Source organism: Lontra canadensis, unplaced genomic scaffold (genome assembly GCF_010015895.1).
Source record: "Lontra canadensis isolate GAN:19392208 unplaced genomic scaffold, GSC_riverotter_1.0 scaffold141, whole genome shotgun sequence".
Lineage (NCBI taxonomy): Eukaryota > Metazoa > Chordata > Mammalia > Carnivora > Mustelidae > Lontra > Lontra canadensis.
The window spans coordinates 1,895,004-1,916,256 of record NW_022631135.1 but is presented as its reverse complement, the minus strand read 5'-3'; the positions used below and the strand labels follow the sequence as shown (position 1 = coordinate 1,916,256).

Below are 21,253 nucleotides of genomic sequence, written 5' to 3'. Positions count from 1 at the left end.
TAAGGAGTTTAAGATTTTGTCTTAGTTTATAATGTCATTATTAGCTTTGATTTTGAAAAAGATTAATTTTAGATAGATAACTATGGTGACAATGTGAATGATACACTAAAGTTGGGAGAAGCTGGTCTCCAGGTGACAAAATAGGAGGCTGCTGCAAATGAATGAGAGCATGAGGACAGAAAAGAGAGGCTGGATTCATAGAGATTTCTGGCAACAGAACTGATAAGATTTGGCAACACCATCAAATATAACTGTCATCAAATTTGAGAACTTTTAGGTCATTGTTTCCTCAAATCTTTTCTGCATTGTTTTCTATCTCCTTTCAGACTCCACTTATATTCATGTTAGACCTTCTGATATTGTCCTACAAGTGACAGAGTCTTTGTTCATTTTTATTTTAAATCTTCTCCCTCTTTGTTATTTAGATTGAATAATTGCTATTATGTATCTTCAAATTCATTGATTCTTTTTGTCATCTTCAATTCGCTCTTAAACCCATCCAGTGAGTTTTTCTTCTTCCTTTCGGATATTATATTTTTTATTTCTACAGTTTCCATTTGGTTCTTTGTTAGAATTTCTATTTCTCTATTGAAATTTCCTCTACTAACTTATTGTGATCATATTTTTCTTTACATTTCTAAATAGTTGTAACAGCTGCTTTAAAATCTTGTCTGTTAATTCCAGTTTCTGGGAGCAATTCTCCACTGCTTATCTTTGTTCTTTAGTATGGGTATCACTTTCTGTTTTCCTCATATTTGGTCATTTTGTTTTGCAACCTGAATCCTGTACAGAATACACTACACTTCTCTGGAGATTACTGATGTTTTATTAGTTTTCACAACAAGATACCTTGGCAAACTTAAACTCCAAACTGTTTGCCCCAAGGTGGTCAGCAGCTGAACTCTCTATTCAATCCCTCCAGTCTTGGGTGGCTGTTCCCTACCACACATGCACATGTCATAAGTCAACCAGACATTTGGACAGAGTTAACATGCAGAATCTGGGACTCTCCTTCTGTGTCTCTCTCCTTTCTGGGATTTTCACCCTCACTCTCCAGTCATTATGGTAACCCTGAATACAGTGCTGACTGAAGCTGCCCTCAAGTGACAAGTATTAACTATGAAAAAGCTCCCTGGGCACTATTCTATTTCCAACTACCAATGCTTCTACAGTTTCTGCCCACCTTTGTTTATCCTCCAGTAGCTTCAGATAGTTGATTATATATATATATGTATATATATATACATATATATGTATATATATATACATATATATATACATATATATATATATATACACATACACACACACACACACACACAAACACAACATGTGCATATGCATCTGTGTGTGTATAAAATTATGTTTGTATTGTGTGTATGTGTGTGTAATTGTTGACAATGGAATGTTGATCTGATCTGAGCTACTCTGCCACTACCAAGAGAACACATACCTAATATGAGATTAGATGTATTCTCTGTTTAGAAAGTAACCAGGGGAAAAATAAGTAAGTAATAAAGTCCTTAAATGAAAAGTGAAATATATCAAGAAAAAAACAAATAACCCTAAGAAAAGTAAGCAAAGGAATGAACAAGTATATCACAGAGGGGGAAAGACAAATGGTCAATAAACATATAAAAAATGATCAACTCTAGCAATAGTCAAGTAACTTCAAATTAAAATAACAATATTATACCTATTTTTTGACAAAAACCAAGCTCTATTACAAAGCTGTCATCATCAAGACAGCATGGTACTGGCACAAAAACAGACACATAGATCAATGGAACAGAATAGAGAGCCCAGAAATAGACCCTCAACTCTATGGTCAACTAATCTTCGACAAAGCACGTAAGAATGTCCAATGGAAAAAAGATAGCCTCTTCAACAAATGGTGTTGGGAAAATTGGACAGCCACATGCAGAAAAATGAAATTGGATCATTTCCTTACACCACACACGAAAATAGACTCAAAATGGATGAAGGACCTCAATGTGAGAAAGGAAACCATCAAAATCCTTGAGGAGAACACAGGCAGCAACCTCTTCGACCTCAACCGCAGCAACATCTTCCTAGGAACATTGCCAAAGGCAAGGGAAGCAAGGGCAAAAATGAACTATTGGGATTTTATCAAGATCAAAAGCTTTTGCACAGCAAAGGAAACAGGTAACAAAACCAAAAGACAACTGACAGAATGGGAGAAGATATTTGCAAATGACATATCAGATAAAGGGCTAGTGTCCAAAATCTATAAAGAACTTAGCAAACTCAACACCCAAAGAACAAATAATCCAATCAAGAAATGGGCAGAAGACATGAACAGACATTTCTGCAAAGAAGACATCCAGATGGCCAACAGACACATGAAAAAGTGCTCCATATCACTCGGCATCAGGGAAATACAAATCAAAACCACAATGAGATATCACCTCACACCAGTCAGAATGGCTAAAATTAACAAGTCAGGAAATGACAGATGCTGGAGAGGATGCCGAGAAAGGGGAACCCTCCTACACTGTTGGTGGGAATGCAAGCTGGTGCAACCACTCAGGAAAACAGCATGGAGGTTCCTCAAAATATTGAAAATAGAACTACCCTATGACCCAGCAATTGCACTGCTGGGTATTTACCCTAAAGATACAAACGTAGTGATCCGAAGGGGCACGTGCACCCGAATGTTTATAGCAGCAATGTCTACAATAGCCAAACTATGGAAAGAACCTAGATGTCCATCAACAGATGAATGGATAAAGAAGATGTGGTATATATACACAGTGGAATACTATGCAGCCATCAAAAGAAATGAAATCTTGCCATTTGCGATGACGTGGATGGAACTAGAGGGTATCATGCTTAGCAAAATAAGCCAATCGGAGAAAGACAACTATCATATGATCTCCCTGATATGAGGGAGAGGAGATGCAACATGGGGGGTTAATGGGGTAGGAGAAGAGTAAATGAAACAAGATGGGATTGGGAGGGAGACAAACCATAAGTGACTCTTAATCTCACAAAACAAACTGAGGGTTGATGGGGGGAGGGGGGTTGGGGGGGGGGGGGGTTATGGACATTGGGGAGGGTATGTGCTATGGTGAGTGCTGTGAAGTATATAAACCTGGCAATTCACAGACCTGTACCCCTGGGGATAAAAATATATGTTTATAAAAAATATATATATATATTTCCTTTTGAAAAAAGAAAAAAAAAACTAAGACAACTAACAACCAAGATATGGATCAATTGGAATTTCTATACAGTGCTTAGAGGAAGACAAAAATTGTACAGTGGAAAATAATGATACTGTTTTGGAAAGTTGATCATTTGCTATTCCATTCCAAAATATACACAACATAGAAAATCTCTTTATGCATCAGGAGTACTAGAATGTTCAGAGAAGCATGTTTCATAATAATATAAAAAAAAATCATGGAAACCAAATATCCACTTCCAAAAGAGTGGAGAAATTTCATACATTCTCAAAGTTAATATTCCACAACGATGAAAAGAATAACCTACCACTAGACATTAATATATATTATCTTAGAAATAGTATCAAGTAGAAAAAGACTAAATACATACATTATGAAACTATTTTTACAAAGCTCAAAAAACAAGGAACTAAATAATATCTTATTTCAATTCATATGTCTACATAGTAAAATTATTTTTTATAGATATTATTTATTTACTTGAGAGAGAGCAAGAGAGAGAAAGAGAAACTGCACACAGGGGCAGAGGAAGAAGCAGACTCCCCACTGAGCAGAAAGCCCAACATGGGGTTCCATCCCAGGACCCTGAGATCATGACCTGAACCAAAGCAGATGCTTAACCAATTGAGCCACCCAGGTGTCCCACTAAAACGATTTTTTTTAAAAAGAATGATTTATGAAAAATTCAGCATAGAGATCACCTCTGGGGGAAGAAACAAGAGATGGATAAGAATAAAAATGTATTGGTATTTTTCTAATTCTTAAGGAGGGGATGGGTTCACAGGCATTACTTTGAAAATATGCTTCATAAATTACTCATTTTTTACATATAATCTTTTGTATGCTTAAAATAAAATATTAAAATGTAGAAGAGGCATAAAATGAATAGAACTTGAAAAAAAGATGAATAGAAGTGTAATACCAGGAGAGATATCTTGCTGTCATGTTTTTAGCTGAGTAAATACTACATGCCTAAATATATTTTTTGTAAATCCCAACTTTAATAACATTTAAATAGTTAGGTACTTGAATGTCTTTTTGAATTAGCATATTTTTTGGAGTAATAAGACTTTGAAAAGTCATATTTTTGTCCAAAAAAATGACATTCTGAGTATTCATAACATAGTGGCTTGTATAAAACATTTTTTGATGAATTAATTTTTCTTTTAAATATTTTATTTATTTGACAGTAAGAGAGAGAGCACAGGTAGGAGAAGCAGCAGGCAGAGGGGGAAGGAGCAGCAAACTCCCCACTGAGCAGGGAGCAGGACACGGGACTCCTCCCAGGACTCTGAGATCATGACCTGAGCTGAAGGCAGATGCTTAACTGACTGAGCTACCCAGGCGCCCCTTGATGAAATAATTTTGACTTCAATTTTAACATTCTGGCACTTGAAGCTTAGTACTTAAGTTTATTACTTAAACAGGCCCTTCCCTTTGGTTTACAACTAGTTTAGAGCATACTAAGCAACTATTATTATTGAGACAGAAAATATTAAAATTCATCATTCCCAAATAAGGTTTCTGAGTTAAGTTCTCTCCTATGCCAAAATCTTGTCTAAACTGATACATGCTTTTTTTTTTTTGTCAAAATGTGGGTCATTTTGAAAGAAATGCTTTCATAAGAAAACCATGTATGATTAATGTTAATTTGAAAAGATACCCTAAAATTCTGTGGTCTTCTGAACATCACATGTTGAAAGAAAGCTATTTGGGATCATATTGTAAGCTTCCCAAAAAGGCAAAGGAGTCTTTTTCTAGTGATGTTATAGAGTTCATCTTGAAAGCAGCTGGAAATATTTAGGGAAATAGTCACAATTTAGAATGTAATTAGATTCTTAGTCATCAGGGTAAAGAACGTACCAGACAACAATCAGTATGCCAGGCTTTTTCAAACCAAGGACAGAAAGTGAATTGCAAATCTAGAAAAGATTTCCAGAAGGGAAAAACATTCTTATTTCTTCTACTTACCAAGTATGTTTTAAGTTCTCTTGGGTTGGTTTTTCCAATCTGGTGATACTGGAACACTGAAAAATTTAAGTATAAGTGATTAAGAGCTGGGAAAAGTTGAGATCCTTCCCATTCAAGAGTAGTTTACAGACCAGATGGGATCTTGGTTGAAATTCAGAACCAAGTCTGGGGGCCACCCAGGCTTACTGAGTCAAAAATCTTCATTTCCACAAGACCCCCCACATAATTTATGTGCCCATTAAATTGAGGGACTCCCTGGTGTAGACGGAGTTTATTTCAAATAAAATTACATAAAAATCATATTCTTTTCTTCAGGTTATTATATTTCACATAAATGCTGTGAATAATAAGGAAGTCCTAAAGAGAGATGATACACTTTGCTTTTCCTCTCTCTTCTAACTAAAACAAAAAATGATGATTATATCTCCTTTCCTGGATATTAATTTTTGTGAACTGGGAAAGTTAGAAAAGCAGGTGTTTCCCTTAGGATGAAGGACACATACAAGATCTTCAAGGGCAAATATTAAGCTAGAATTATTATTCTGTTAAAAATCCTTTCCTGTTGTGTTTTCTTTTAAGTTAAAAAAAGACCAAAACCACACCCACTTATCCCAGTAGACATTAACCTTTCAGTGTATGAAGGTTGAGTTAAGGAGAATTGCAAGAAGCCAGCTAAGATGCTGCCATAAGAGTTTATAGGTAACATGAAACTAAACGTGTTTTACTTAGAAACCAGGCTTTTCCTAATTTCCAGCAAGTCCTGTCAGTTCTTGGTCCACTGAACTATGGGCACCTGTGCTCCATTTCCTCTGAAAGCCTTATCCAAATCATCACAGTCTCTCAGCTGGGCCAGAGCCTCCTAACCAACAGGTCCCCCTCCTTCCCGTTTGGCTTCCCTCTAGCCCTTCTCAGATGGCAGTCGGGGGGCCCTTTATAAACACAAACCAGACCACCCCCTCCTGGCTCAGGCCTTCCATAGCTCCTATGCAGTGGCCCAACGGACACTGCATGGAAAGGCCCCTGCCTCACTTAACACAGGTATCCTCCTGCTCCCCCATGGTATACCCACACCAGCCTCAAGTTCCCATTTCTGGCCCTTTCCTGCCTCTGGTCTCTGTACCTTCTCCTCTCATCCTATCCCAACACAAACACTCTGGCTCATTCTCATCTTTCAACTCAAAGTTTACCTCTGCAGAACAGCCTGTCCTGGCCAGGCCACCTTATCTGAAATAGCAGCTTGCCCCTCATACCCTCCACTCTATGGCTGTCACTGCTTCTCTCCTAGTATCCTATGGTGTAATCTGTAATCATCTTGTTGATTGGTTCTCCTGCTTACTGCCTGTCTCCCGAGCTAGACTCTGTGGTCCATGGAAACAGAGGCTGGTCTACCTTTCTCACTGCCTGATCCCAAGCTTCCAGGACAGTATCTGGCACATAGGAGTGCCAAGTAAACATATAATGAATGAATCAATGAGTGAAATTAAAGAAATTAACATTATAAAGATATGATTCCTAGACAGTTATTAAACATATATTGTAGTTAGTGATTGCTCTGTAACTTTATTCAAATAGAAAAAAAACCCTTAAATATATTCCAGTGATATTACTGAACTATAAATCATCATTAATATCACTTTCATGTTTTTTCATAATTATAATCCGTAGATACTGTGGCCACTAGACTAGGGAGAATATATTGGTCACCCAAGTCAAGCAGTCCAAATCACCTTTTATATTACAAGTATTTTCCTAAGAATCATATCTAATGTCACACTGATGATGGTCTCAGCTAGTTGTCTGCCCAATCCATTTTCCCTTCTCCTTCCCTAATAGACCTCTATTGTTTTGGGAACATAAACGTGCCCAGATGGCACTTCTCAGCCTGCCTTTCAGTCAAGTGAAACACATGTTCTGGCCAAAGAGACAGAAACTTCAATCTTCAGAGAAAGTTTTGCATTCTTTTTTTTTTATTATTATTATTTTTATAAACATATAATATATTACTTGCACCAGGGGTACAAGTCTGTGAATCATCAGGCTTACACATTTCACAGCACTCACCAAAAGTTTTGCATTCTTTTTTTCTTTTCCAAGATTTTATTTATTTGACAGACAGAGATCACAAGTAGGCAGAGAGGTAAGCAGAGAGAGAGGAGGAAGCAGGCTCCCCACTGAGCAGAGAGCCTGATGCGGGGCTGGATCCCAGGACCCTGGGACCATGACCTGAGCTGAAGGCAGAGGCTTTAACCCACTGAGCCACCCAGGTGCCCCAAGTTTTGCATTCTTGATAAAGATTCCACTAATTGCTCTGGGATGCTCCCTTCTATTACCAGCCTGGAAGTTGAACATGGTGGCTTGAGCTGCAGCAGCCCCCACTTAACCATGAGGAAAATATGAAAAGAAGCACAGAGATCTTGCTTCAGATAGTCTCAAGACACTGAACCAAAACCAGCAACTGATGCTTACCTCCAGATTTCTTGGTGAGCAAATGTGACTGTTTAAGCCATTGTTTTCTGATGTACTCTGCTACCTTAAAACCTGCAGTGAATGTTTTCCTATACATGCTACTCTACTCATTCTCTCCATGAGAACCAGAACCATCTTTTAAGAACCAGTTCAAGCATCCTTCCCTCCACAAGCCTTCCACATCCCTCCGAGGCAGGGTCCCTCTCATTCTTCTGGGCCTCCCAGTGCCATTACAACAGTGACTTGTGCTATAACTGTCTTGTTATGTGCCTGTTCCCTCGGGTCTGTGAGACACAGGCCTGATATCTCATTCAGCTTTGCATCTTAATTAAACACCTAACATGCCACTGATTACCACACCCCTGAAAATCATTCACCAAATAAAGGAATGAATGTCCTTCAGCCCATGGGTACTGTTTTGGAACCATTACATCTCACTGTGTCTATGAATAATTCATTTTTAAGCACCTACTACTTGCAAGACTCTATATTAAGGATAAAGTGCTGGACAAAGTGGACAAAATTTTGTCCCTGTGTAGATATTCCTCCATTGAAAAAACTTAAACAAATTGAGTGCAAATCAATTAGAGGGTATTGCAGGATATTGACTCTGAGCAGTAGTAAGTCATGAAGGCAGAGATGTTATATACCCCAAGGCAGTAATGGAATGCAAAAAGTATTATTTAGAAAATAAAAGAGAAGTCTAAGTCTGCCTCGTTAGAATGTTAAGAAGAAAATCAATAATTCCTCTTCCACTATTTATGCTGGATCTAGTTACTACTAAGGAATAGAAGAGAAAAAACTAAGATGAACCAGAAATACTTCTACTTATACACTCAGATACATGTACAGTGATGTGTTTTACATGATTGTTACATTATAACAGTCAAAATTTGGAAACAATCTAAATATTCCTCAACAGTGGATCCATTAAATAAAATACAGTAATTTCATACTACAGAATATTAGGTGGCCATTAAAAGAATGAGGAAGCCCTACAGCTACTGCTGTAGGGAAAAAAACAAACAAACAAACAAACAAAAAAAAACCTTCTGAGATAGATAATGAAAAGAGAAGGGAAGCCTCAGAATAACATAGATTGCAGAGGGAAGGGAAGGAAGCAGGGGTGAAAACTGACACAAGAAAAAAAAAAAAAAAACCTGAATAGTACTGCATCTATGAAAGAAATTAAACTTGTAACTTCTTTCCCAAGGAAAAAACACCAGGCTCAGCTTTAATCCTTGATTCCTACAAAACTTTCAAGGAAAAAAATAATACCTATATTACATAACATCTTCCAGAGAAAAGAAACAAGGGAATATTTACAATCTCATTTTATGTGGGCAGCATGTTGACGTCAAAATCTGATAAGAATTTTACAAGAAATAAATACACCAAGAACAAGCCACTGTCTCCCATAAGCATCGTTGTAAAAATCATACACACAATATAAACAAACTAAATCCTATGGTCCATAAAAAGAATTAAACACCACAACCAAGATTGGCTTGCCCCAGAAATGCACAATTTGATATTTGGAACCTACTAATAAAATTCTACATACTCACAGGGAAAAAAAAAAAAAAAGAAAGAAAGAAAGAAAAAACTCACATGGTCATCTCAAAAGGTCCAGAAAAAAAATCATTTGATAAAAGTCAGCATTCATTCTTGGTAGAAAAAAATTCAACAGATTAGGAATACAAGGGAAATTCCTTAATCTGATAAAAGAAAGCTACAAGAACAAAACAAATCAAAATAGAAAAAATCCTATAGCAAACATAGTAATTCACAGTGAAATAGGAAAAGCCTAACCCGTATCTCACCCTCATTACCCTGCGTATAATAAACTATAAAAATATTTGCCATTAAATTAATAAACCAAATCAGAGAGAGCTGAGAAGTAACAACAGAGATGTTCTAACATAAATGGCTGATATGTACAAGGTCATGACAAACTAAATAAGGTATTCCAAAAATGTTTGTTGTATTATTTAATTAAATACACTCTGGAATTACAATCATTCAGCTCAGGAATAATGGCAGTTCAATTTAAATTTGGCTCAGCAAATTAAATGCAAAATTTGAAACAGTGCAATAGCAAATAGGTCGATTTATTTCTTGTGTATTCATATTTGTTTTCACCTTGTCTTGAATACCTTTTACTCAGTTACATCTAAGAATTTAATTTTATATTCTTAATTGCATGTTACTACTGACTTTTTGGTTTTCTTTGTAAGTTACTTTAAGTTAGTCGTGGAAGTAACCCCTGAAAAAATAAATAAAAAACAAATAAAAGTTGGTTAAAGCAGAACTCAGCTAACAAAGTCACTCTTTTTAAGGCCTCAAATTTTCTTATTGTGAGAAAAAAATATGTATCTAAATAACACCATATCCTAAAACATATTGTTCTTTGCCATTTAAAAATAGTTATTATTATTTTTAATTTAAATTCAATTAGCCAACACATAGTATAAAATTAGTTTCTGATATAATGTTCAATGATTCATCAGTTGCATATAACATCCAGTGCTCATCACATCACATGCCTTCCTTAATGTCCATCACCCAGTTACTCCATCCACCCACCCAACTCCTCTCCAGCAACCTTCAGTTTGTTTCCCAGAGTCAAGAGTCCCTCATGGTCTGTCTCCTTCTCTTGATATCTTCCCAGTTTTCCCTCCCTTCCCCTGTTATCCTCTATACTATTTCTTATATTACACATATGAGTGACACCATATGATAATTGTCTTTCTCTGATTGACTAATTTCACTCAAAGGCACTCAAAATTTAGATACCTGAATTATCAATAAGAATTCTGTTTGGACTTTACTTTAGTAGACATGATAGGGAAGAGCAGAGATTATCTGTGAACAAAAACTACTTTCTAAAAAAGTATGACAGCTATTAACACGGGACATTATCTTTCTGTATTAAGTCTTTGGAGGTTCTAGGTTATTTAAAGTTTGATGAGCCTGGGGCACATGGGTGGTTCAGTTGGTTAAACATTTTCCTTTGGCTTAGGTTCTGATCCCAGGGTCCTGGGATTGAGCCCTGCATTGGGCTCCTTGCTCAGCAGGGAGTCTGCTTCTCCCTCTGCCTCTGCCTCTTCCCTAGCTTGTGCATGTGTGCTTTCTCTCTTACTCACTCTCTCTCTCAAATAAACAAAATCTTTAAAAAAAAAAAAAAAGTATGATGAAACTTTCCCTGCAAATTAAACTTTGTAGTCCACATTAATAACAGATAAAGATGACAATGTTGCATTCCAACATCAGATTCTAAATTACAAAGAACAAAATTTTGTGCCCATTCGGCTTAACCCTTAAAATGTCTTTTTTTCCCCCTAACATTAAGACAACTCCCAATGCATAATGTAACAACTATGCTAATGATATGAGTTCCTTTAGAGAAGGAGTTGTGTTAGTTAATTGGCATTGGTTAGGCACTCGATAAAGAGTTGTCAAACGAATGAATCAGGTTTCATTCATTTTATTCTAAAAGAGAAACACCAAAACATGATTGTTACAAAATAAAATTAGCTTAGGAAGGTAATAACTACCAGTAGAAAATATTTCCAAACCATCTGTTAAAAATAAGCAGAACATCTGATGATGGCATCAGGTTGAGAATTTGCCATGAACCAGTCACTTTGTATTTGTTATCTTATTTAATCCTTACCAAAGCTCTGTGAGGAAAATATGACTAGAATACACAGTTTACTGATGGTGAAACCAAGGTTTAGAGTTATATAACTTGCCTGAGACACATAGCTACAAAATGGTAAAGCAAGTGTTTGACCTCGAAGACTCTGTCTCTCAGATTTACTCTTTTAACCACTATGTGATCCCATCTTCAATTTTGTAAACCACTTTTCACTTACAGTATGTAGTCTTTGAAAGCCAATAAGGGGGGGGGGGACACTAGGCAGACTCTTACTTCCTAAAAGGAGATATGAAACATAATGAAATTGCTTATAATGGCACATATTGGAGCCAAGATGGTGGTTTTTAATAAAACTGAGAAAGGCTGGATTGCTTTCCCACAGAAATTGTGGAAACACAGATGCTGCCCAACTTTAAAAATGTAAAATAGTTCATGTTTTTGATCTCTGGACCAAAGGAAAAACTACAAATTCCACTGTTTGGAACATTTCATGGAAGAGTTTTAAAGGAAACAATTATTATAATCATGGTACCCACCAGCGCTGTGAAAGTCCAAGCTCTGTCAACATTTTCTTTATAAATTCGCTATTAGGACTTTCTAACTCATCCAGTATTACACAGCGAGAGCTTAAAAATCTGAAATGTAAGATCTTAAATGGTGAGTGATATTGTTCCAAGAATTAAGGGGGAAAATGGATATCATGTGATACAGACACAATAGAAAAATGTCTGGCTTATGCAGCATTTTAACAGGAATTAGCTGTCTTTTACTTTGTTTTTCTTGCTTGGGAGGAAGGTTTAGGAGAAGGGGTGGGTTGATCTGGAATAGAAGGTTATATCGCAACCAACCATGAACAAAATTTTCAGTTTTTAGTATGTTACAAGAGTTCGATAAACTTTTAAGAAAGCTAGATGTTGTCTCCACTTTCTGAGTCTGCACAAAGCCTTGGAATCTCATCAAGAGAGATTACGTTTAAGAACTCTGGCACTTTGCTTTTAGTCTAAACCATAAAAAGACTGAAAGAACCATCATTTCTAATCCTGTCTAGTACATTACAGCTAAATGGGAGCAAGAAGACATAGAGAAAAAATAATTATTCAGTCATAGTTCAGAACTTCAGCAAGTATTGAGCTAAATTCCTTTCTCAATAAGGGTTAAAGGTGAAGGGATGGGATTCCTCAGAACATCCTTCTCTTATCTCTACTTTCTGTATCCCCTGCCACTGTTATTTTCTCATCCTCCTTTCTTGAGATGACTTGCCTTTAATATGAAATCAAAGGTGAAAAAAATATATAACAAATCCTATCTTACAAAGGCAAGTGAACTAAATGTTAACAACTCATTCTGGGATGACAGTTCATGTCACCATTTATCATGCTTAAAAACCATAATGAATGGTTTGTAAAATCACATGGGATGGCTACGTCAGAAGAGAGCCAAGCAAACAATGCAATCCACTTAATTCATGATGGCCAATCTACACAGTCACAAAATGTGGAAGAGACCAAGAAAGATTAGGTCCCTTACTGACACTGGGAAAACAACAAAACAAAGCAAAACACAGTGCATTGCTCAAGACCACTCTATTTGCTGGGAACCACACAAACATAACCATATGTGGCTTCCTCTGCTAATCTATCCAATTAGAGTTTTACCTTATAGATCTTTAAAAAAAATACCATCTACTTGAAGTTTCAAATCTAAACTCCCCCAGCCTTCTAGGATTACTAAAACTCAGTTGATTATTATAGTGTAAAGTGATCTAGATTTATTTTCTGGTGGGGTCTGATATTCCCTACCAAAAGACTGAGCAGACTGTTTAAACCAACTTGGGATTTTTGTTTCTGGATTGATTTTACATAGTGAATTTTCACATCAAATATTCACTTAATGAATGAAGGCTTTTATTAATAGACCCATCTTAAACTGTCCAGTAAGTCTTAAAACTTTGACAATTATGGCTCTTTCCATTACTATGTTTTACATCTTATGAGTCACATAATTTTCTTATGGACCTTTTTTTGGTTACAAGCACATCCTAATACTAAACAAAAATGACTGAACAGTAAACTGATGCATGTGTCAGCAAAATCTAAATATGGAAGGCATTGTCTTATAAGCAGAAACGGTGCTAAAATTCTGAAGTTAGAAGGTTTACTGTAAGTAAGAAGCCAAAAGTTCAGACATTCAACCAAAGTTGATCCAAACCTCTTGGGTTGGGAAACATCACAAAAGCAGGCTTTTCCACGAAATGGCCTGTATTTCCTGTTTTTAGCTAAGCTGGAAGTGTAATGGGAACAATAGTTATTATGGCATGGCATTGCTTCTACTTTTGGTCTGAAAACACCAAGCAGAAACTGTGAGCGTGACGAATCCAAAGAAAAAATGTTGAGTGGAGAGGTGTTCCGGGCTATGAAAAGGAGAGTTAACCAGGACAGAATTTCCTAACTTGACCACCAGTTAACCATAGCTCGGATGCCCAGTGTGCTGTGAGTCACTAGCAACTTGCTCCAAAATAACACAAGAACATCTTGGGCTAAATCACTACTGGAGTATATTGTTAATAATATTCCCAGAAAAAAAAATTAAGCAGAAACAATTATTCAATGGGTAAGATGTCACTCACACAAATTCCTTTTTACAGAATAATCTGGAAATGAGATAGCATAAAAAACCTGCTAGACAGATAGTCTGATAATGTGATTCACCACATGCACGTAGAAATTTGGGGCAAAAATCACAGCTCCCACCAACAGGTTGATAATAGCTCTTCACAGGAAAAGCATGGAATTGTTAAAGACAGAACACGAGTTGAATTTTCAAAAGCAAAGCCTCCAAAGTCTTATGGATTGTGAATATAGAGCTATATTTTGCATCTTCCGAAAGGCCACTTATCGCTGTTGTCTCAAACTTACTTTCTTAGCATCTTTAAAGCTAAAGCTTTCTAACTGACAAACTCAAACCACTAATATTCAATCATTTATTTAGTATGATTAGAGAGACCTGTGCATTATTGATTATGCATCCTCAATTAAGAGAGCAAATTTGGGAGCTACAGCTGTTTTCTACGTGATCACTCCATGATAAACAGCAGCCTGTCAAGTTGGACAAGTCATCGAGTAATGCAATCTCTCAGTAACCTCTTCTATAACCTGGAAATACGATTACTCCCTAATAAATCAATCCCCAAAGATGAAGCACAAAACCCTACAATAAGAAAAAACAGGAGAAAAACAAAATGGACCAGAGAGCCTTAATAGGAGAATTTATCAACACCAACCTATCGAGGAGGTTTATGAAGCCTTACAAAGTGAAAAGTAAGAAAACAATTAGACAGCTCAACTGAGACATGGGTCTAGGGGTCACTAGCTTCCCCTTCCATCCTTCTGTGAAGGTCATTCCTAGCACCAGGAGCAAGCCAAGCCTAGTGGTTAGGGCAGTGTCCTTGGGGTTCAGGACTGGGTGGTAGAGTGACTCACCAAGGTCAAACAGAAGAGCAAAGGATGCATTGCTCAAAACTCGCTCTGGGGCAAGTTCTCCACCAAGGTCAGGGTATGAAGCCAAACAGGGCAAGAGTCAGTAAATTCTAGAAGAGGCAGCTATGCCAGAGTTCCAGGCAGAAGGATGCTGAGAGGGCTTAGGCCTCTGGCGGGAATAAAGATGATAGGCCTCGCACGTGCATTTGGTGGGTACAGTCAAACGAGGACCTGCCCTACCGTCTGGGGCAAAAGTCCTGCACTGGTGTGTGCTGCTTTGCTCCGTTCCTGTGTTCTGCTTTGGCAAGCTCCATTTTGCCACAATTCCTTCCTCCCCTCTTTGTTTGCATCCCTGATACCTCATACGTATGTCTCCAGGGGTTTATACTCCAGGCCTAAGTAATACTTCACATGAAAGCAGATTAATCAAAGGCACATACAGTATGTTTATTATTCATTTTTAGGACTGGGTTAATAATTCAGCAATTGTAGCTAACGGCTAAAAAAAGAGAGATAAAGGAACAATGGGTCCCTTGTACCGGGGCAGCCAGGCTTCCTCCCTGGAGCCGTGCCACTGGCAGGTGGGCTCTCAAACAGGCCTGAACTCTGCTCTGGGGCCACCTTCCCTCGATGGTAGAGCCTGGAGGCGTGTTCCTGGACTTGAATTTAGCAGACTATGTGTATTCGTTTGTTCAGCTCTGATCCCATGACAAAAAAAAAAAAGAAGAAGAAGACTGTGTGTGATTTCATGAGAAGGACTGGCCTGGCTGACGTAATCCGAAACAAAGGGAACTCAACTACACAGAAGCAAGACAAATACATACGGAGTGGCTCTCCTCATTTAAAAATGACATGACAATGAAACCCTGAGAGTGAGTTATGCATTGGGGCAAAGACGGCGTCTCATTTTCTATGTCCTAGCATTGGAGGGCATATGGCACATGGCAGACATTCTATTAACACTCTGTGAACTAAACTGAACCGTATTGCTTCATATCCCCACCTCTGGTCTCCTTTCATCCATTCAGTTAACCAACTGCACTCGACCTCAGCTCAGCCATCACTTCCTCAAAAAGACCCGCCCAGACCTCCCCAAGGTGATCAATCCCCCCAAGAACACTATTATGCACACTCCTTCAAAGCACCTATCAGCCGTAATTGTACATTTACTTGCAAAGCTCTTTGATACAAACAATACAAACCATAAACAATAAATTCCAAAGAGGCAAGAACTGTGCCTTTTTGTTTTTCGCTCATGCAGTAAATGTTGTTTTTGTTGGCACTCGGTAAATATTTGTTAAAGTAGAGGACCAAGAACCCATAATTTTCATGGTTTCCTCTCATTCTAATAATACTCACAAGACCTCAAATAATGTGAAATAAATTATCCAACACACACTCACATAACAGTCAGAGCTGGGAAAGCAAGTGTGCAATGCAGGGCCAGCCAGTGAGGAAGAATTTTAATAAGGCAAAGGAAAAATGCAAATATGTTTCATTATAGCTAGAAGTTAAGTCTCCATTCTGGAACGTACCATTAAATTGCTTATGGGGAAATGTTTACTGTTTTATAGGCACCTCAGTTGTCTCATTTTTTTAAAGCATAATCCACTAAATTGAACCCCTGAAGGTCAAAACCCCTCAAATATTGTCTATTTTATATGGCCTAATCTAGCAGAAAATGTATGTTTGCTTACATAGTTTAGTTTAGTCATATGTAAGCAGTTCTTCTGTGAAATTGTTCTCTGTACCTTGGAAATAAAAAAAAAGGGGGGATGCTCTGCTGTTTCAAAGTATAATACTGAAGAACACGAGCTATGGTAAATGACAATGCTATTTTCTAGTTGAAGACAAAGAAGGAGCAGAAACTGAAATTTAGCCATATTTAATCTAATATCTGAACATTTACAATAAACCAATATATCCAATTATTCTAGTCCACAACTTATAAGTAACATTCCAGGAGAATAATTAAGAGGCTAAAAAAGATCATCAAAGAGGGCTATTGCTCCAACTGGACCATATTTATGCAGCATCCCTTGGGTGTCAGCATACTCAGAACAAAAGATTCAGCAGTGAAAAGACACAGATACAGCCCCTGCCCTCAGGAACTTACAATCAATTCAAGAGGTCTCAACAGACATGTACAAAGATGTTCAACATCTCTCAGCATCAGGAAAATGCAAATGAAAACCATAATGAGTTAGCACCTTACTCCTGTCAGAATAGCTAAAATCAAAGAATTAAGGAATAACCCATGTTGGTGAGGATGTGGAGAAAAGACATCTCTCATGCACTGTTGGTGAGAAGGTAAACTGGTGCAGTCCCTGGGGAAACCAGTATGGAGGTTCCTCAAAAAAAAAAAAAAAAAAGAAAGAAAGAAATACCATACAATCGAATAATTCTACTACTGGGTATTTACCCTAAGAAAAGAAAAACATTAATTCAAAAAGATATATGCTCTCCTGTGGTTATTGAGCATTATATTCACAATAGTCAAAAATTATGGAAGCAACCCAGGTTGAATGGATAAGGAAGATATGGTAGATATATACCATGGAATGCTATGCAGCCATTAAAAAGGATGAGATTGTGCCATTTGTGACCACATGGATGGACCCAGAAGGCATGACGCTAAATGAAACAAGTCAGGATGGAGAAAGATGAATACCATATGATTTCATTCAAATGTGGTATCTGAAAACAGCAAATGAATAAATGAACAAAAAGTAGAATCAGACCTATAAATACAGAGAACAAATTGAGAGGTTGTCAGAGGGGAGGGTGGTGAAGTGTTGGGCAAAATGGGCGAAGGGGAGTGGAAGATACAGGCTTCCAACTGCGGATGGAGTAAGTGACGAGAGTAAAGGGCACAGCCCAAGAAATACAATCCATGGTATTGTAATGGTATCCTATGGTGACAGCAGCCACACTTGTGGTGAACACAGCATGAATGCATAGACTTATCAAATCTGCATTGTGCATTGTGAAACTAATGTAACACTGTGTGTCAACTATACTCAAATTTTAAAAATCATTTGAAAAACCCTGGAAGAGGCCTCAGGGTGTGTCTCACACACTTCACAGCTCCTCAAGCTTCATTTTGTTCCCTGAGCTAAACTCCTGGCCTCCGGCAGGTCCACAAGGATGGTCTCCTTCCTCCGTAAGGAATCATTCTCTTCACGAAGCCACAATTTTTGAGGGGTGGCCAGGACTATTGTACCAAGTTAGGGTTCAATAAATATTTTTAGGATAAATTAAAGGATAAATTAATTAATACCAAGAAATATAAGAGGGAGAGCTATACAGTGGAAGCTGGGTGAGAGCATTTATGGTTTGCTTTCAACAGAGGTCAGGTCTTTCTGGCTTGGCTCTGATCTCCTAAGCTTTTGAGTATATTTCTTGATGGATCTTCTACCACCTGGGATAAAGAAATCATTTTTATGGCTGACTGAAAGTCAACCTTACCCAAAAGTAAAAGTTTGACTTTTCTTCTTTGACCATGTAATATGTGCAGCAGATAGCCCTAGCTCTTTGAAGGTAGAAGAATCTCAGTTCTGTTGCTGTGTGACCTTGGGAAAATTATAAAACCTCTCTGTGCCCAATTTTTTTAATCTGTAAAATATGGATAATTATATAGAAATTTTCTGAGAATACATGTAAAGTACCCGGCACAGTATCTGGCTTAGAGTAAGCGCTCAGCCAATGTTGCCATTACGATCAATACTATCATGTTTATTGTAGTATTATTATTCCACTACTGATCTATGTTTTATTGGGGAAATCAAAGTCCTGGTTAGACTGAAGAGCTTTGGTAAGAAACTCAAAAAAAAGACCCAGTAATTTTTTTCAATCATTCCACAAATATTTTATTCAGTTTCTGCAAGTATCTAGGTTGACCAGCTCCTGAGAATCAAATGGGCAACTTACTAAGGGCTTAAAAGGGAGAGGGTAGAACTGAGAAAGAGTAAGTGAACCATAAGTTAATGGGACCAAACTAAAGTCTAAACCCGTATGAATTAGGATACATAAAAGGGATCAGGTGCAGAAGTGAGTGTTACATTAACCTTTAACAAGAGGAGAGCCTAAGTTTGGAGAAACGTCTTACCCATGACTAGACCCTACTTAACTTAAAATGTTAAAAAAAATTCCCCATCTTAAATGAGCATAAATCTCCTCAGAGATGGTTTGTTGAGTTACTGGTCATAATAAAAACCAATTAGAACATGGTCACCTTGGCAAGAACCATCCTTCAAAAATGAACTGGAAGTCTATTCAGAAATGGAAGTCTGCACTGAGCTAAGAATGAAAATCCAGCCTAGTAAACAACAGGAAGGATAATTTCTGAATGTGTTGAGCAATAAGTGGGAAAGTAAAAGCAGCTCCTCGGACTCAAGACTTAAATCCCAGGTTGCTCCGAGCTGGTCTTAAAGAGACTGAAGTCAGCAGTGCAGAAGTAGCAATGACTTATCTCAAAGTCCCCAAAGGCTTTATAGGGTCATTATTTGCTTTCCACCAACTACATATCTGGTTCCCTCAGAAAGGCCAGAGTATCCTGCTAGAAATACACAAGACTCAGGAAACTGGGTGCACATAGTCTCTAAAGGTCTTGTGAGTTTTTCTGATGTTTTGTTTTGTTTTGTTTTGTTTTTTTAATCAGGCCAGAGATGAGGTGGAGTGGCAGGAAGATGCCTTGTGACCCGTTGGAACTGTGAAGACTATTTGCAAGCTAACACTTAGCACAGATGCTGAAAGAAGGCAGGACATACCTGGGTCAGAGAAAACGGACTTTGCTACTCTCAGCCACAGTGGTAACAGGGTATTAGCCTCTTCCTGCCCTGGGTCCCAGAATGCCAAATAACACAGCAACACAAAAAGGGTCAGGTGGCACCTGTACACCGAGTGAGCATTATAGGAGAAACAACCTGCTTTTAGGGAACCTGAATCTTTTACGCTTGTCAGTAAGCATGCCTCCCTTTTGCTCTGGACGGAGCCATTATCTCCATTTTCCAAGGCTGTTCACTGTATAAACATTCTCAAAATGATAGAATGGAATAAAGTGAATTAGTTCCTCTGCTCACCAAACGTGGAAATGAGACACCTATTCCGAGAATTGTCTCCCAGCATGACCTTGACACTAAGTGTGCTCATGAAAAACATGCTTAAGTGCTTGACATCTTGCTGGTTGAACAGCTTAAATGACAGTGAATACGCAAGGCCCTTTCTGGCTCAGAACGTCATCTAATCTGGACGAGCCATTATTGCAAATTTCCAAAAACATGTTCCTGAGCTTGTCAGACCACCTACAGGTAGCTATTTCCTTCTTTTTAAGGTCAGCACACATTTCTAATACTCATCTTCTACCATTTCCCAGGACTTGGGGATTCACATCGTAAGAGGCCTTTGTAATATAGAATCTCTCTCTTCTACTAGTGCCAGAACGGTATTCAAAAATATAGTCCGGAGTGCCTGGGTGGCTCAGTCAGTTAAGCATCTGCCTTCAGCTCAGGTCATGATCCAGGGATCCTGGGATCGAGTCCCACACTGGGCTCTCTGCTCAGCAGGGAGCCTGCTTTCCCCCTCTCTCTCTGCCTGCCTCTCTGCCTACTTGTGCTCTCTCTTTCTGTCAAATAAATAAAATTTGGGAGGGGGGAGTTTAGTCTATACCTATCACGGGTTTAAGGTAGGCACATGCCTCTGCCAACCAGTCCACCAAGTCTCCTAAGTAAGGTCGTCATCGCTGAATGATGATAAAGGCCTATGTTTAATGCTTATTAGCTGTTGCCTTGGATCAACCACTTCTTCCTCCACCTTAATCTCTTCATTGCGAAATGGGGATAATAACACTCACTCTTCCCACCACACACCATTTGAGAAAATCAAATGGCGTAACATCTGGGAAAGCATTTCATAACCAAGAAAAAAAGCTTTAAAGTGATTTAACATTAAAATTATTATTTCCTACAGCTTGCTGTGTCTTCGGGGACCAAGTCTGGTCATTTTCTACGCTCAGGACCTGAGTCACCCTCATGCATCAAGCAAAGTTGTGGGGCAATAAGTTATCTGCAATTAGATTCATGCATTATTGAGTGCCCAGGAGATACCTCTTTACCATCAAGGACTTGGGGAGATGCTGTGGGGTCAAATGGGGAGCAGGAAGGAGGGAACACACTTGTTATTTCTAGGTCAGAAGCCTTTTCCAGATATATAAAATAGCCAAAACTGTATGATACCAAACAATGGGTTTGCACATCAGTGAATAGTAAAGAGATAAAATATATTATCACTTTTGCTTAAAATCTTCATAAATATGTCGTCGTATTGTTATCTCTTCCCAAGTCACCAATAAGACTCCTATAAGAGTATATTTTTTCCCCAACAGTGTCAGGGTGGATCTACAGCCAATGCACAAAAGTCTCAAGAAAAATAGTTTCAAAACCCAGAAAAGATGCCTTGCAGTTGCTGAAGCA

The 21,253-nt window shown here is 38.0% G+C and overlaps 1 long non-coding RNA gene across 5 annotated transcripts in view; it reads right to left on the bottom strand.

Annotated features, from left to right (window-relative positions):
- Nucleotides 1–21,253, bottom strand: part of LOC116858615 — a 177,920-nt gene that overhangs the window by 133,299 nt on the left and 23,368 nt on the right. For all 5 annotated transcript variants that reach the window (XR_004380958.1, XR_004380961.1, XR_004380960.1 and 2 more), the window contains exon 3: nt 5,181–5,236. This is a non-coding gene — a long non-coding RNA (uncharacterized LOC116858615). The remainder of the gene's footprint in view (nt 1–5,180; nt 5,237–21,253) is intronic.